Source organism: Tursiops truncatus, chromosome 3, assembly GCF_011762595.2.
Source record: "Tursiops truncatus isolate mTurTru1 chromosome 3, mTurTru1.mat.Y, whole genome shotgun sequence".
Taxonomy (NCBI): domain Eukaryota; kingdom Metazoa; phylum Chordata; class Mammalia; order Artiodactyla; family Delphinidae; genus Tursiops; species Tursiops truncatus.
The window spans coordinates 163,305,748-163,322,506 of NC_047036.1; the positions used below are offsets into that span (position 1 = coordinate 163,305,748).

General features: G+C 38.6%; 1 long non-coding RNA gene and 1 pseudogene across 1 annotated transcript in view; one reads left to right on the forward strand and one right to left on the reverse strand.

Annotated features, from left to right (window-relative positions):
* LOC141278387 (uncharacterized) overlaps window positions 1–16,759 on the reverse strand; it is a 120,644-nt gene that overhangs the window by 15,885 nt on the left and 88,000 nt on the right. The window lies entirely within an intron of this gene.
* Window positions 1,582–10,445, forward strand: LOC101326747 (uncharacterized; annotated as a pseudogene).

The window sequence follows — 16,759 nt, forward strand, 5'->3', positions numbered from 1 at the left end:
TCAGGCCAGTATGGCAAACTGATCCTTGTCACAAGTTGGATTTCCACAGGCCTCCTGGACTCTCATGTTTGGTGATGCGAATAGAAGAAAAAGCTTCCAGTTCTTCACTGTGTTTTATTCATTGAAAGCTCCTGCAGATTTGACCTCATACATCATGGAGTGTACTGAGTTAAATGGTGTGTAATAACAAGGGAGATAAGTTTTTCTCACAAGAGATTGATGTGTTTAAAATGATTCATTTGTGTAGCATTTCTCTCATTTCTCCAGGGTGCTCTAGACCCTGACATCAGAGAGCAATAACATTTAAAGTAATCACAGTGAAAATTAATAAATAATTTGCATGTGTTCATTATGCTGTTAAATTCATGAAGAAGTAAGGACATAGAGTCAGTTTCTGATGACCAAGACATAAAATAAATGTTTGAAGGTGACAGAATCATATGTAATCTTCCTGTAAATTGAGTATAAATCCCCAGTTCTGTCAGACTCACACATCTTACTGGAAACATATTTGGTCTGTTTTAGGACCCAGTGACCTTTGAGGATGTGGCTGTGAACTTCACCCAGGAGGAGTGGGCTTTACTGAATCCTTTGCAGAAGAAACTTTATAGAGATGTGATGCAGGAAATCTTGAGGAACCTGGCCTCAACAGGTAAGCATGACAACATTCCTTCACTTCTTCAGTTAGAGAACAAGTATTTCTTGCCCATCAACACTGTTCCAAGATGTGGAATATGGAAAAGTAATACAGTAGTCCCCCCTTATCCGCAGGGGATACATTCCAAGACCACCAGTGGATGCCTGAAACTGCAGATAGTACTGAATCCTATACATACATACCTATGATAATTTTAATTTAGAAATTTGGTGCACAGTAAGATATTGATAACAATAAGAATAGAACATGTAAAATAGACATGAACTTAACATGCATAAGTGTTAAGTGTCCATAACTTGCAGTTTGAGATGAGACAGCAAAACTAAGATCACCTTCTTTTTCCTTCTTTACAATTTCATGATAGAAGATTCATTTTTCCTATAGATCTTAGCAACATCAGTGTATGATTTTTTTCTTCCCTTAAATCAAGAACTTTCATCTTTTCACTGAAAGGAAGCACTTTATAACTTTTCTTTGGCATATCCTAATTACCAACATCACTATTCTTGCGCTTTGGGGCCATCGTTAATTAAAATAAGGACTACTTGAACACAAGCACTGCAATACCACCACAGTGATCTGAAAACTGAGATGGCTACTAAGTTACTGATGGGCAGGTAGCATATACAGCATGGATACACTGAACAAAGGGATGATTCACATCCTGGATGGGACAGACCTGGACATTGCAAAATTTCATCATATTACTTGGAAGGGTGCACAGTGTAAATTAGTATTTTCAGACTGCAATTGACCATAGGTAACTGACACCATCGAAAGCGAAACTGGGGGTAAGGGGGAACTGCTGTACATTGGTAAATAAACTAAGCATGGTCACAGCTCATTGTGGACCTAAAATCTAATATTTTTCTATAATTTCTAATAATTTGCATTATTTTTCTGGGTCTGCATTTTAGGGGAAAAAATGGGACAGTCATAACACTGAAGATTGGTACAAAATCCAAGGGAGAAAACTAAGGTGAGTCACACACACAGTAGATATCAGTGTGCCACATGAGAATCCTGGTATGTCATAAACTTTTTAAAATAAAACAACCCCAGCTTCAAAGTTATCCATAAATTTTTTTCACCAAAAACATTTACTTAAACGTGACATAGATGTCCAGTGTTTTCGGAAACAATATTAAGAAACCCAATATATTAATATTACTGTTTTCATAATAGGTATGTCAAGTCCTCTTACAGAGCTTTCAGTATAAATCACCCTCAAAAAATTCAGAAAGGGCAAAAAACCTTCACTTTTGCTATAAAATATAAAAATGTAATTCTAATACCCTACTAATAAATGTGAAATTGTTAAAGAAATCATCAATAATTTCTCATTTTTTACAGAAGTCATATGGTAGAAAAACTCTGTGAAAGCAAAGAAGGTAATCAAGATGGAGAAATTGTCAGCCAGATTCCAAATCTTAATCTGAACCAGAAAACCCCTTCTGGAGTAAAACCATGTGACTGTAACATGTGTGGGAAAGTCTTCATGCGTCATTCATTCCTTAATAGGCACGTCAGATCTCACAGTGGACACAAACCATATGAGTATCATGAATATGAGGAGAAGCCATATAAATGCAAGGGATGTGGGAAAGCCTTCAGTTACCACAAATCTGTTCACAGACATGAAAAGACTCACACTGGAGAGGAATCCTATGAATGTAAGGAATGTGGGAAAGCCTTCACGTGGTTCACAACCTTTCAAAGACACATGATAACACACACTGGAGAAGGACCCTATAAATGGAAGGAATGTGGGAAAGCCTGTAGTTATTCCGCTTCCTTTCGAGCACATGAAAGAAATCACACTGGCGAAAAACCCTATGAATGTAAGCAGTGTGGTAAAGCCCTCAGCTGTCCCAGTTCCTTTCGAAGACATGAAAGGATTCACACTGCAGAGAAACAATACGAATGTAAACTGAGAAAACCTTCAGTTCTCCTCTAGGTTTGCGAATACATGAAAGAATTCACACTGGAGAGAAACCCTATGAATGTAAGGAATGTGGTAAAGCCTTCATTTCTCTTTCAACCATTCGTACACACATGATAACACATACTGGAGATGAACCTTATAAATGTAAGGAATCTGGGAAAGCCTCCATTTGTCCCAGTTCGTTTTGATCACATGAAAGGATTCACACTGGAGAGAAGTCATATGAATGTATACAGTGTGGTAAAACTTCCAGTTGGCCCAGTTCATTTCGAATACACGAAAGAACTCACACTGGAGAGAAACCCTATGATTGTACAGAATGTGGGAAAACCTTCATTTATCACACAACCTTTCAAGGACACGTGAGAAAGCACACTGGAGAGAAACCCTATAAATGTAAAGAAAGAATGTGGGAAAGCCTTCATTTCTCCCTCAAGTGTTCAAACACACATGGTAACACACACTGGAGATGGACCTTGTAAGTAAGGAATGTGGAAAAGCATTCAGTTTTCCCAGTTCATTTAGCATACTTCAAAGAACTCACACAGGAGAGAAACCCTATGAATGTAAACAATGTGGCAGAGCCTTCAGTTGTTACACATCCTTTTGAACACATGAAAAAACTCACACTGGAGAGAAACTTTATGAATGTACAGAATGTGGGAAAACCTTCATTTACTGCACTACCTTTCAAGGACACATGAGAATACACACTGGCGAGAAACCCTACAAATGTAGATAAGGTGGGAAAGCCTTCAGTCGACCCAGTTCCTTTCGAAGGCATGAAAGATCTCATACTTAATGGAAACTTCTTGAATGTAAGCAATGTGGGGAAAACATCAGTTGGCCTTCATTCTTACATGTGAAAACTCCCACTGAAAAGAAACCCTATATGTGTAAGAAATCTGAGAAAGTCTGATACAAATTAATCCATGTATAATATTCCAGAAAAAAATAACACGAAAGAATAATTTTTAGAGTTACATCGCCTTTATCAGTGCCTCATTCTTAAAGGGGATCTCTCGACTGCATATTTACTACTTACGTTCAAAAATGAACACTGAAGGTTTTGGATGGAGCGCAGGGTGAGGACTGGGGTTGGCGGCTTGAACATAGCCTGAAGGGGTTAGTGCACCACGGCTAGCCGGGAGGGAGTCCGGGGAAAAGTCTGCACCTGCCGAAGAGGCAAGAGACTTTTTCTTCCCTCTTTGTTTCCTGGTGCGTGAGGAGAGGGGTTTAAGAACGCTGCTTAAAGGAACTCCAGAGACGGGCGCAAGCCGCGGCTAAAAGCGCGAACCCCAGAGACGGGCATGAGCCGCGGCTAAAAGCACGAACCCCAGAGACGGGCATGAGCCGCGGCTAAAAGCGCGAACCCCAGAGACGGGCATGAGCCGCGGCTAAAAGCGCGAACCCCAGAGACGGGCATGAGCCACGGCTAAAAGCGCAGACCCCAGAACGGGCAGGAGACGCTAAGGCTGCTGCTGCCGCCACCAAGGGGCCTGTGTGCGAGCACAGGTCACTCTCCACACCCCTCTTCCGCAGAGCCTGTGCAGCCCGCCACTGCTAGGTTCCCAGGATCCAGGGACAACTTCCCCGGGAGAACGCACAGCGGGCCTCAGGCTGGTGCAAAGTCACGCCAGTCTTTGCTGCCGCAGGCACGCCCCGCACTCCGTGCCCCTCCCTCCCTGCCAGCCTCAGTGTGCCAGAGCCCCCAAATCAGCGGCTCCTTTAACCCCGTCCTGTCTGAGCAAAAAACAAACACACTCCAGCGACCTACACGCAGAGGCAGGGCCAAATCCAAAGCTGAGCCCCGGTGAGCTGTGAGAACAAAGAAGAGAAAGGGAAATCTCTCCCAGCAGCCTCAGAAGCAGCAGATTAAAGCTCCACAATCAACTTGATGTACCCTGCATCTGTGGAATACCTGAATAGACAACCAATCATCCCAAATTAAGGAAGTGGACTTTAGGAGCAAGATCTATGATTTTTTTCCCTTTTCCTCTTTTTGTGAATGTGTATGTGTATGCTTCTGTGTGAGATCTTGTCTGTATAGTCTTGCTTCCACTATTTGTCCTAGGGTTCTATCCGTCCATGGTTTTTTTAAAATTTTTTTCTTAATAATTAGTTTTAATTTTAATAACGTTATTATACTTTACCTTCGTTCTTTTTTTCTTTCCTTCCTTCCTTCCCTCCTTTAGACAATGAATCATCCCAAATTGAGGAGATGGTCTCTGAGAGCAAGATTTATGATTTTTCCCTTTACCTCTTTTAGTGAGGGTGTATGTGTATGCTTTTGTGTAAGATTTTGTCTGTATAGCTTTGCTTCCAACATTTGTCCTAAGGTTCTATCCGTCCCTTTTTTTTTTCCTAAATAAGAATTTTTTAATTCAATAACTTTATTATACTTTATTTTATTTTTACTGTATCTGCTTTCTGTCTTTTTTCCTTCTTTCCCTCCTTCCTCCCTCCCTCCCTCATTTCTTTCCTTCTTGCCTTCTTGCCTTCTTTATTTCTTCCTTCCTTCCTTCCTTCCCTCCTTTCCTTCTTTCTTTCCTCATACTTCTACTAATTCTCTCTACTTTTTCTCCCTTTTATTCTGAGCCGTGTGGATGAAAGGCTCTTGGTGCTCCAGCCAGGAGTCAGGGCTCTGCCTCTGAGGTAGGAGAGCCAACTTCAGGACACTGGTCAACAAGAGACCTCCCAGCTCCACATAATATCAAACGGCGAAAATCTCCCAGAGACCTCCATCTTAACACCAGCACCCAGCTTCACTCAACGACCAGCAAGCCACAGTGCTGGACAACCTATGCCAAACAACTAGCAAAACAGGAACACAACCCCATCCATTAGCAGAGAGGCTGCCTAAAATCATAATAAGGCCACAGACACCCCAAAACACACCACCAGACGTGAACCTGCCCACTAGAGAGACAAGATCCAGCCTCATCCACCACAACACAGGCACTAGTCCCCTCCACCAGGAAGCCTACACAACCCACTGAACCAAACTTAGCCACTGGAGACAGACATCAAAAACAGCGGGAACTACGAACCTGCAGTCTGCAAAAAGGAGACCCCAAACACAGTAAGATAGGCAAAATGAGAAGACAGAAAAACACACATCAGATAAAGGAGCAAGATAAAAATGCACCAGACCTAACAAATGAAGAGGAAATAGGCAGTCTACCGAAAAAATTCAGAATAATGATAGTAAGGATGATCCGAAATCTTGGAAATAGAATGGACAAAATGCAAGAAACAGTTAACAAGGACCTAGAAAATAATGATGAAACAAGCAACGATGACAAACACAATAAATGAAATTAAAAGTACTCTAGATGGGATCAATAGCAGAATAACTGAGGCAGAAGAACGGATAAGTGACCTGGAAGATAAAATAGTGGAAATAACTACAGAGCAGAATAAAGAAAAAAGAATGAAAAGAACTGAGGACAGTCTCAGAGACCTCTGGGACAACATTAAATGCACCAACATTCGAATTATAGGGGTTCCAGAAGAAGAAGAGAAAAAGAAAGGGACTGAGAAAATATTTGAAAAGATTATAGTTGAAAACTTCCCTAATATGGGAAAGGAAATAGTTAATCAAGTCCAGGAAGCACAGAGAGTCCCATACAGGATAAATACAAGGAGAAATACACCAAGACACATATTAATCAAACTGTCAAAAATTAAATACAAAGAAAGCATATTAAAAGCAGCAAGGGAAAAACAACAAATAACACATAAGGGAATCCCCATAAGGTTAACAGCTGATCTCTCAGCAGAAACCCTACAAGCCAGAAGGGAGTGGCAGGACATACTGAGAGTGATGAAGGAGAAAAACCTGCAGCCAAGACTACTCTACCCAGCAAGGATCTCATTCAGATTTGATGGAGAAATTAAAACCTTTACAGACAAGCAAAAGCTGAGAGAGTTCAGCACCACCAAACCAGCTTTACAACAAATGCTAAAGGATCTTCTCTAGACAAGAAACACAAGAGAAGGAAAACACCTACAATAATGAACCCAAAACAATTTAGAAAATGGGAATAGGAACATACATATCAATAATTACCTTAAATGTAAATGGACTAAATGCTCCCACCAAAAGATACAGATTGGCTAAATGGATACAAAAACAAGACCCTTATATATGCTGTCTACAAGAGACCCACTTCAGACCTAGAGACACATACAGACTGAAAGTAAGGGGATGGAAAAAGATATTCCATGCAAATGGAAACCAAAAGAAAGCTGGAGTAGCAATTCTCATATCAAACAAAATAGACTTTAAAATAAGGACTATTAAAAGAGACAAAGAAGGACACTACATAATGATCAAGGGATCGATCCAAGAAGAAGATGTAACAATTGTAAATATTTATGCACCCAACATAGGAGCACCTCAATACATAAGGCAAATACTAACAGCCATAAAACGGGAAATCGACAGTAACACATTCATAGTAGGGGACTTAAACACCCCACTTTCACCCATGGACAGATCATCCAAAATGAAAATAAATAAGGAAACACAAGCTTTAAATGATACATTAAACAAGATGAACTTAATTGATACTTATAGGCCACTCCATCCAAAAACAACAGAATACACATTTTTCTCAAGTGCTCATGGAACATTCTCCAGGATAGATCATATCTTGGGTCACAAATCAAGCCTTGGTAAATTTAAGAAAATTGAAATTGTATCAAGTATCTTTTCTGACCACACCACCATGAGACTCGATATCAATTACAGGAAAAGATCTGTAAAAAATACAAACACATGGAGGCTAAACAATACACTACTTAATAATGAAGTGATCACTGAAGAAATCAAAGAGGAAATCAAAAAATACCTAGAAACAAGACAATGGAGACACAACGACCCAAAACTTGTGGGATGCAGCAAAAGCAGTTCTAAGGGGGAAGTTTATAGCAATACAAGCCCACCTTAAGAAGCAGGAAACATCTAGAATAAACAACCTAACCTTGCACCTCAAGCAATTAGAGAAAGAAGAACAAAAAAACCCCAAAGCTAGCAGATCATAAAAATCAGATCAGAAATAAATGAAAAAGAAATGAAGGAAACAATAGCAAAGATCAATAAAACTAAAACCTAGTTCTTTGAGAAGATAAACAAAATAGATAAACCACTAGCCAGACTCATCATGAAAAAAAGGGAGAAGACTCAAATCAATAGAATTAGAAATGAAAAAGGACAGGTAACAACTGACACTGCAGAAATACAAAAGATCATGAGAGATTACTACAAGCAACTCTATGCCAATAAAATGGACAATCTGGATGAAATGGACAAATTCTTAGAAATGCACAACCTGCCAAGACTGAATCAGGAAGAAACAGAAAATATGAACAGACCAATCACAAGCACTGAAATTGAAACTGTGATTTAAAATCTTCCAACAAACAAAAGCCCAGGACCAGATGGCTTCACAGGCAAATTCTATCAAACATTTAGAGAAGAGCTAACACCTATCCTTCTCAAACTCTTCCAAAATATAGCAGAGGGAGGAACACTCCCAAATTCCTTTTACGAGGCCACCATCACCTTGATACCAAAACCAGACAAGGATGTCACAAAGAAAACTACAGGCCAATATCACTGATGAACATAGATGCAAAAATCCTAAACAAAATACTAGCAAACAGAATCCAACAGCACATTAAAAGGATAATACACCATGATCAAGTGGGTTTATTCCAGGAATGCAAGGATTCTTCAATATACGCAAATCTATCAATGCGATAAACCATATTAACAAATTGAAGGAGAAAAACCATATGATCATCTCAATAGATGCAGAGAAAGCTTTTGACAAAATTCAACACCCATTTATGATAAAAACCCTGCAGAAAGTAGGCATAGAGGGAACTTTCCTCAACATAATAAAGGCCATATATGACAAGCCCACAGCAAACATCATCCTCAATGGTGAAAAACTGAAAGCATTTCCACTAAGATCAGGAACAAGACAAGGTTGCCCACTCTCACCACTTTTTTTTTTTTTTTTTTTTTGTGGTACACGGGCCTCTCACTGTTGTGGCCTCTCCCGTTGTGCAGCACAGGCTCCGGACGCACAGGCTCAGTGGCCATGGCTCATGGGCCTAGCTGCTCCACGGCATGTGGGATCTTCCCGGACTGGGGCACGAACCCATGTCCCCTGCATCGGCAGGTGGACTCTCAACCACTGCGCCACCAGGGAAGCCCTCACCACTCTTACTCAACATAGTTTTGTAAGTTTTAGCCACAGCAATCAGAGAAGAAAAGGAAATAAAAGGAATTCAAATCAGAAAAGAAGAAGTAAAGCTGTCACTGTTTGCAGATGACGTGATCCTATACATAGAGAATCCTAAAGATGCTACCAGAAAACTACTAGAGCTAATCAATGAATTTGGTAAAGTGGCAGGATACAAAATTAAGGCACAGAAATCTCTGGCATTCCTATATACTAATGATGAAAAATCTGAAAGTGAAACAGGAAAACACTCCCATTTACCATTGCAACAAAAAGAATAAAATATCTAGGAATAAACCTACCCAAAGAGACAAAAGACCTGTATGCAGAAAATTATAAGACACCGATGAAAGAAATTAAAAATGATACAAATAGATGGAGAGATATACTATGTTTTTGGACTGGAAGAATCAACATTGTGAAAATGACTCTACTACCCAAAGCAATCTATAGATTCAATGCAATCCCTATCAAACTACCACTGGCATTTTTCACAGAACTAGAACAAAAAATTTTGCAATTTGTATGGAAACACAAAGGACCCTGAATAGCCAAAGCAATCTTGAGAACGAAAAAAGGAGCTGGAGGAATCAGGCTCCCTGACTTCAGACTATACTACAAAGCTACAGTAATCAAGACAGTATGGTACTGGCACAAAAACAGAAAGATCAATGGAACAGGATAGAAAGCCCAGAGATAAACCCACGCACATATGGACATCTTATCTTTGATAAAGGTGGCAGGAATGTACAGTGGAGAAAGGACAGCCTCTTCTATAAGTGGTGCTGGGAAAACTGGACAGGTACATGTAAAAGTATGAGATTAGATCACTCCCTAACACCATACACAAAAATAAGCTCAAAATGGATTAAAGACCTAAATGTAAGGCCAGAAACTATCAAACTCTTAGAGGAAAACATAGGCAGAACACTCTATGACATAAATCACAGCAAGATCCTTTCTGACCCACCCCCTAGAGTAATGGAAATAAAAACAAAAATAAACAAATGGGACCTAATGAAACTTCAAAGCTTTTGCACAGCAAAGGAAACCATAAACAAGACCAAAAGACAACCCTCAGAATGGGAGAAAATATTTGCAAATGAAGCAACTGACAAAGGATTAATCTCCAAAATTTACAAGCAGCTCATGCAGCTCAATAATAAAAAAACAAACAACCCAATCCAAAAATGGGCAGAAGACCTAAATAGACATTTTTCCAAAGAAGATATACAGACTGCCAACAAACACATGAAAGAATGCTCAACATCATTAATCATTAGAGAAATGCAAATCAAAACTACAATGAGATATCATCTCACACCAGTCAGAATGGCCACCATCAAAAAATCTAGAAACAATAAATGCTGGAGAGGGTGTGGGGAAAAGGGAACACTCTTGCACTGCTGGTGGGAATGTGAATTGGTTCAGCCACTATGGAGAACAGTATGGAGGTTCCTTAAAAAACTACAATTAGAACTACCGTATGACCCAGGAATCCCACTACTGGGCATATACCCTGAGAAAACCAAAATTCAAAAAGAGTCATGTACCAAAATGTTCATTGCAGCTCTATTTACAATAGCCCAGAGATGGAAACAACCTAAGTGCCCATCATCAGATGAATGGATAAAGAAGATGTGGCACATATATACAATGGAATATTACTCAGCCATAAAAAGAAACGAAATTGAGCTATTTGTAATGAGGTGGATAGACCTAGAGTCTGTCATACAGAGTGAAGTCAGAAAGAAAAAGACAAATACCATATGCTAACACATATATATGGAATTTAAGGGAAAAAATGTCATGAAGAACCGAGGGGTAAGGCAGGAATAAAGACGCAGACCTCCTAGAGAACGGACATGAGGTTATGGGGAGGGGGAAGGGTGAGCTGTGACAGGGCGAGAGAGAGTCATGGACATATACACACTAACAAACGTAGTAAGGTAGATAGCTAGTGGGAAGCACCTGCATGGCACAGGGATATTGGCTCGATGCTTTGTTACAGCATGGAGGGGTGGGATAGGGAGAGGGGGAGGGAGGGAGACGCAAGAGGGAAGACATATGGGAACATATGTATATGTATAACTGATTCACTTTGTTATAAAGCAGAAACTAACACACCATTGTAAAGCAATTACACCCCAATAAAGATGTTAAAAAAAAAAAGAACACTGAAGTGAGATAATTCTGTAAGTACTCTGTAAGCAGTACTACATAATGATTAACAGGTATTGTTTTGCCCTTAAAGCAATTAACACTTTTCTCTTTTCATTTTGGAGCCTGTTTGATCCATGGTTGAACTGATATGTATTCCTAATATGCAGGTTGGTTTAATTTTTATGTTTTGATCATTTTGTATGGGGCTATTGATAAATGACATTTTGGTATTTGTTGGGATTTTCCTACTGGCCTCCTGTAGTGCCAGGTATTGGATATTCCTTACCCATTATATAGTCCATCCTTCTTATGAGAAAATCTACTCTTGTTTTGGCCAGTAGAGCCTTATTTCATTTTCCTTGCTAGTAAAAGATGGCATAAATTTGTAAATATCATAGTGTATATAGTCTCATGTGAATTATTTCTATGTTTTGCCCTTTGCTCTTTGTCATTCCTTCTGGCTAGGATTTGAATAATAAAGAGTTTGCATTAACACATAATTGACCAGGGGAGTTTTGCAGAAACTAACACCTGTGGCCGGCAATTTGTTATGTAAATGAATATTGAAACACCCACATTTGAGTAAATATCAACAACTTTTTTTGCACTTAATGTATTTATTTGAAACTTTGTACATGTCTTACAAAAGCATTCTAATATTTCTTTAGAGTGTGATAGGCAGTATAGCAAGCAGAACATCTATTACAAACATACCGTGTTTCACCGTGCTTTCCCCTGCAAGAGCAGACTTTCTGGCGGCATTTTTTTTTTTTTTTTTTTTTGGTCCTGTGGGTATTATTTCCTCTAAAATATGTTCGTTTATTTTACCTGATAGTCGACAAGGTGGATCTTTGCAGGGGACTCTTTTAAAAACGTCACAAGAAGGACCAGGTGCGGGACTACCACTGCATTCACCAGAATGGTCAGTTACCCATTCTCTAGCTACTGCTAACAACAATTGCTTGTAAGTCATTTCATTAAGACTACAATAAATTTTAAATGCATTGAATAAACCGCAGTTACTCAAATGGAAACCCACTTTCTTATACCATTTTCAAGTTTTCCAGAGGATATTGAAGTTTGCCAGATACTGATCAGATCGATCAACTCCTTTCATATATTTATTATACTCTAATATACAAATGGGCTTAGTTATCTGATGGCCAGTCCTCCTGTTTTCCTTTCCTGTAGATGCTATGGAAGCATCATGAATAGTTGTCACCCTGCGGACTAGCCTCTTGTCTTTCCATATAGGAAGAATCACTTCTCCCTTCCATAAGGATGTTATTTCTCCCCTCTGTAGATTTTTAGATTTCTCCTTTAATTGGTTTGGTAGACCATGATTCTCTTATAGTCCCACAAACTCTGGTTTTATATTTCAACAGTATTTCAGATGTGAACACACTGTTTTATTTTTCAGTAGTATTTCAGATGTGGACACACTGTTGTAATAATTGTCTTGGTAAATATGGTGCCATGAACCAAGATAAGGTTGTACGACTGATAATATTGTTTCTTGCAGTTTCTTTACTTCACCTGTGTAAATCTCAAGGTTGCATATATAACCAGTTTCACTTTCGCTAACAATTCTGACCAAAATTCCATATTTTGTAAGTTTTCCAGGATTTGAATCTGAGTTGTCCTCTCCACTTTATCATTCTCTCGTCAAGTGATAGCTCTTGTTTGGATATACAGATTGATTGAAATTTTGATAGAAAATAATCCAGAAGAGGTTTAACTTTTGAAATTCTGCAGGAAGTGGAGTTTTCCGAGTTATCATTAAAGTGAAGAAATGTCTATTTGTTCAAACCTTTTTCTCTTCATAATCTTTCGAAAGATAGGTGTTTCAATTAAGGGATCAGTCGACCAATATTCTTTCCAGTGTGACTTTCTTATTTGTCCCATCGAAAGTATTAACCCAAGAAACTTCTTTGTGTCACTGTTGGTTACATCAGTCCATTTTAAAGCCTTACCATACTTTTTATATGATTTTTCATTCTGTTGGTGATACAAGTTTGTTTGAGAAGGAACCAACTCAAGAAAGTTGTTACCAAATATTGTTATTTCACTAACACTTTGTGGGTTATTTGCACCTGGCACACTGTAGAGTCTTCTGATTTTCATGAAATGTTGTCTTCACTCTTCTGTAGAAGCAAAGGAGCATTCTCCAGCACTGTGAGTTTCATTTTCATTTCCTGTATCAGAATCAATCACTAAGGTTTTTTGTCTTTTTGTTGGTCTAATATTCACATCGTCTGAATCAGAACTATATTCTGAGACACTAGTATATATGTCACATGGACAATCAGAGAAAGTATCTGCATAAAATTCACCAAAAAATTCTTCTTCACTCAAAATTTCACGATGCATCATTTTTGAAAATTGTATGGCCATAAACTTGCGTTTATAATAGATAACAAGGTTGGAACAAAAACCTAATGGAGCAAAGTGTGAATGATAATGACAATCACAAGTTGTATAATGAACCTTGATCAGTTTTAAGCTCTAACAACTGCACAGTCATGTTAATTGTATCACTCTCTAAAAACGTATTGGTACATCTCTGGTCAATAACATTCAGGTAACAAAAGATATATTAATACACCTCTTGTCAATAATGTGTTAAGAGGGACTTCCCTGGTGATCCAGTGGCCAAGACTCTGCACTCCCAATGCCAGGGGGCCGGGTTCGATCCCTGGTCAGGGAACTAGATTCCACGTGCTGCAACTAAGAGTTCACATGCTACAACTAAAAATAAAAATTCCACATGCTGCAACTAAGACCCAATGCAGCCAAATAAATAAATAACTACTAAAAAAAATAATTGTTAAGACAGACCCGTCACTGAACAATAAAATGTAGAATTGGAGTTGGCTTTCCTACCTTGTTTTGTCACCTGGGTAATGTGACATTTTCTATAATCCATTTCTCTTATGGTTCCATGTGAGAATTCACATGTAGCCTCACTTGCATGAGATTTGAAATTCAGAAGTACAGGAGGCATTAGTCAGATTTCAGCAGCGTCCAGGGAGATAGACGTGCAGGAACTTTGAGGACACTTGTTCTAGCCTGTTTTCCTGATTCCTTACCCTGCCAATCCAGAGGATCCTGGAAACCATTATCAGCTGGTTGACTTCCATTTTCTTAGACGTGTAAGTTTCCACACATCTTCACAAGTTCCACATCAAAGATCCATCATATTTTGGATTTGGATTTTCCTGCAAGTTTCCATGAGTCCACCAGGCAACTAATTCTAACTTTCATGGTTCAGAGTGTTCTCTGATGCTTGGACGTCCATCTTCTCTAGATCAAATTCATATAAGGTCTAATTTGTGTAGTAAACACCTAATTCTGGTAATACTGATAGTGACCATGTGTTCCTGATTCCACTATGACAGCTATGGTTGCACAGTCCAAAAGAACCATATTGGAGTTTGTTCCTCTGCTGCACTGTTCAGTGACTGCCCTGGCCCAGCCCCTCCAAGTGAGAATTGGCACCTTCCTTATATCAGGCAGACTGTGGGTGCTTCCCGTTGCTCACAGCTGTACACAATTCCTCAGTACATTTTCAATTATGTTTGATTGTGATTACAAACAATACATTTTTGTTGAACAAAATCTTCTGTTGTTTCTTAGAAATATTTTCATTAACTGTTTTCATACAATTTGCACACTAATAAATGTGTTTTTCATTTCCTGAACACGTATATTTAAATATTCTGTTGTGACTATGAATTTTCAGGTGAACTTTGTAATTTGGTCAAGTTAATTGCTACACATTCTCATTCAATAGTCCCTTGTGTATACATGTTCCGGTATTTCTTTCCTCGGGTAAATTTTATTTTTATTTCTACATAGTTATGATTTTTGTCTTGAAACGAATTTCTCATTTGTTTTGTCAGTGTCATGTGGCCAGAACCCACTGGGATCACACCAGCAGTCAACAAGAGTGGTGTCATAAATTGTAGTACTCAGAATGACCACAAACCCTAAATGACTGGATTTATCAGTAAGGGTGCTCAAAAGGATTTACAATTTGGCTTTTGGTAGGTGATTTGATTACTCTTCAGGGAAGCAACATGTTTCTGGATGTACTGGATGCTGCAAGAAGGTGAACTTAATTCTATCATAGGTAATCATAATCAATGTTTTCTAGAAGACAAAAACAGTGTAGTGAAGCTAAATCTAATTCACAGGAAGCTCCACAGTCAGTCATATTATTGAGAAGAGCAGAATCTTGGTAATTTTTATGATTTGGAACTGGCTCATCGTTTTTAGTGATATGGTTACAAAATACCCTTATTTTTGTCTTGATCCATTTGTGATCACTGAACAGCTTTGTCTGATGATGCAAGTGTTTGACATTTTTCTCTTCAACATGATAAAAGAACACAAGGCCAGCATCCAGTCCCCTGGTGTTACTTTTTACCTTTCCTACCCATTATCTAAACACTCTTATACTTCCTGTGGTATACTGGATGGATAGTGTTTACCATAAAGTACCTCAGTGAAAATATATAACTTCACTTCTTAGTAAAGTATACGATACCTTTTAATATCTCCTTTATAACTCAGCTGATACCTATATGTTCAGGTAAATTGTGAGAGAACACAAACCTAGCAAGAGAGAAAGACAGGATCACTGTTCTAGTTAAGCATTTCTTGCTCAGAGACTATACTCTTGATGCTATTTCAACATGCCTGGCACTAGATTCAACACATACCCAGTTTAGCACAAATAAGGCACTCTAGGATTTGGATATAGAGGCATGAAACAAGTTCTTACAGTCCTGGTGCTCATATTTTTGTGGGAAAAGGGAGATAGTTAACAACTGATGAAGCTTTGGTTTATAAGATGGAAATGAGAGCTTTGAAGGAAAGTAAATAATGACATGTCAGATAATAGAGAGGCTGGGAGTGTGTGTATATCTTTCTTATGAGGGTAGGAGCCTCAAGTGAGTGAGGATGTCATTATTGATCACTTGCATTTCTATTAAGTTACAGGAACTGCTTGGGTGTGGAAGTAAATAGAGGGCAGCAGTGTAGAAAGTCCTGCTTTCTTTGATTAACAGTAAAGATTCCCCATAAAGGTAAAGATATAGATATGGTTCATCTTCATTTTTACAGTTTCCTGTACACAACATGTGATCATGAGTTTGGACATAGGTTTCTGGGACTTGAGACTTTCCTTTGATCTGGCCACAGATATTTGTGGCATCATTTTGTTTAACATCCTTTAAGAAACTATTCACTTTAACTATTTCAAGTTTTATATTTGGCATTTTCATTTTGCTTGTATACTGACTGAAACAGTATATACTCTATTAAACCCTGGAGTTCCCCCCAGTCTGAGAAAAGGTTATGTTCATCTGCACTGTTCTAGCCCAGCCTGAGTTTATACCGTGAGTAGAGTGATATTCATGTAAGTCTACTGTGATTTCCTGGTGGAAACAACAAAAAGAGCTATGGATGTTTAGAAGGCAATCATCCAAGGAATAACTGAGGTGAGCTACAGAGAGAGGGTATAATTTTGAGTAATATCCTAATTTAATGTGAAAGGAGATAGTGGAAAATTTTAATGCCTTTCTATAAGAGAATTAGTTGAAAGCTTTTTCTTTTCAGTGACCCACAAAGCCTCATATTCCATCTTACTGTTCACAGGTATCATTTCTATATGCTTAGACTTAAAGCACATATTCTAGAGTAGGAGGATACAAAAGTAACAGCTCTGAGTTT